This window comes from Penaeus monodon, chromosome 7 (genome assembly GCF_015228065.2).
Source record: "Penaeus monodon isolate SGIC_2016 chromosome 7, NSTDA_Pmon_1, whole genome shotgun sequence".
NCBI classification, from domain to species: Eukaryota; Metazoa; Arthropoda; class Malacostraca; order Decapoda; family Penaeidae; genus Penaeus; species Penaeus monodon.
Window position 1 is genome coordinate 22,833,176 of NC_051392.1, and position 2,500 is coordinate 22,835,675.

Consider the following 2,500-nt stretch of genomic DNA (forward strand, 5'->3'; position numbering starts at 1 on the left):
ATGATGTTTATGAATCTGATGTAAAAGAGATGTTTTATGCCAAACTTACATCTGTGATGGACAGCTGTTCTCAGCGAGATATTCTTATTGTCCTGGGCAATGTAGCAGCACGACCCCGCAACCTGGAGTTCAGCATAGTTTCTCAGGTTGGGTCACATCAGGTCCACAGCCATGTCCGCGCTCATTGGACAGCGGGCTCCCCTCATTCCCTGCGTGCTTACACAGCGCTTGTGTACTTAAGCCACAGAGCCCGAAACAAGATCAGCATTTCCCGATCCTCTAGCAGAGCAGACAACAGCAGCAGCACCACAGGGACTGCCCAGTCCTTAGCCGACTGGGCTCCCCCGTTGATCTCCGACTTCACCACCATCCAGCCATACCCACAACAAACACTCCCCAAAGAGATAAGACACCAGTAACCTCAAACAGTAGATGACTTACTATCATTTACTAAAGTAACTTCAATGTAGTATCTGGCTGCAACCGAGCTGGTTATGATGTGTCTGTCGGTGCTCGTTGCTCAGGAGCTGATGCTTGCAGTGAGAATAGTCTCCTTTTCTGGAACTTTGCTAAGTCCCAGAAATTGAGGATTTCTGGCTCTTGGTATCAGAGTTCTAGACCCACATTGTTGAACTTGGTACAGTGATATGGGTAGTGCGGCCAAGGAGATCAACCACAGCCTCATTAGCAATTACTGGAGGATCCTCCAAAACTGCAGGGTGTATTGGAGTGCTGAGTTCTGTGAAACTAATCATAAATTAGTTGTGACTACTCTCTGGGTCCACTTCAAACACCCCATCACTCCAATGTACACCTTAAGGTGTTTTATGTGGACAGACTGAGGGAGGGAGAGTGTGCCCAGGGTTTGCTGAAGCTATCTCTGGTCATTTCACGGACCCTGTTCTTCTGTGGAACACCTTCAAGATGCAGCCCAATAATTGATTGGTGAATGCCCAAAAGCAAAAGAGAATTTCATCTCACAGGAGACAATGAAAGCCACAGATACTTGTCATGCGGCTCGACTGACAGGGGATTGCAACTTGCATCATTTCCTGGTGTGCTGGACTAGGTCACTGCTGAGAAGGGACAAGGAACAGTTTATCATGAATCTTGCAGAGGAGGTCAAAAGCCAATTCCTAGTAAATGACCTTTGTCCTGCCTACCAAGCCCTGAGAATTCTAAAATCCAAACCCTCCTCACAGACAACTGCAGTCCGCTCAGCAAGTGGGCAGATAATCTCAGATTATGTTGGGATGCAGGTGTGTTGGGCTGAGTATTTTGAGCAGTTGTACCTGGTTTATCCACCAACAATTAACCTGGATTCAGATAGTGTCGAGATCCTTTGCTTGACCCTCCATAGCTCCATCCTCCCTGACTGAAGGCAGGGAGGTGATCTCCAAGCTAAATATTGCTAAAGCAGTGGGTATCAGTGGGCATCCCAGCTGCACTGTTATAGGCTGGTGGAGAACCTATGGCAAGGGGCTTGCATGCTGTCCTGTCTGCTGTCTGACAGACTGGTACCATTCCTCCTGACATGCTGAGGGGTGTGGTCATCCCTCTCCGAAAGGGAAACGGGGATCAGTGGGACTGCAGAATCACTGAAGCATTACACTGCTCAGTATACTGGCCAAGGTTCTCGTTCACATCCTTCTGAGACGTATCTGAGACCACCTGCCGAGGCCATAGCAATCTGGATTCACTCCTGATAAATAGATTCATTGCAGAGCGCCGACGTGAGTTCAGGTGTGGCTACTTGCAGCTTACATCAAGCACAAGAAGGCATTTGAAATGGTACATCGCAAAACACTTCAACAACGGATATTAGATTAATAGCAAGTCCGTATGCTGGTACTGAAAGTGTTGTAAATTGTGGTTGGGGCCTGTCAAGCTTTTTCCCTGTTAGTTCAGGAGTGAAGCAAAGCTGTGTTCTTGCACCAATATTTTTCAACACTTGCATGGACTGGATACTGAGTAGAACTACTGTAGAGTCACTGTGGAGCAACTCTGGACAATATCATGGTTACATTCCTAGACTTTGCTGATGATGTTGCTATTCTTTCTGAATGTATGGAAACCCAAATGGCAGCTCTTGATGCATTTAGCAATGAAGTAGACCCCTGGGGCTAGAAGCCTCCAAGACCAAGACCAAGATCCAGGAGTTTGAGGACCTGCTAGGAGATCCTGTTCAATCGGGTATGGGCTTGCAGTGAGAACATCGAGGTCACAGAGAGCTTTATATACCTAAGTAGTGACATTCAGACTAGGCTGTCAGACTAGAAAGTCAGTAGATGGATTGGCCTGGCAGCAGGGTCATGAAATCTCTCGACAAGAGTATTTGGAGATGCCTGTACCCTGTGCAGAAAGACCAAGCTATGTGTCTTCAAGGCTCTGATACTGCCAGTTTTACTATACGGTAGTGAAACCTGGATGCTATATTCTGCTTTGGGATTTTGATGCCTTTGGAAACAAGTCCTTGTGCCAAATCATGGGGTACAATTGG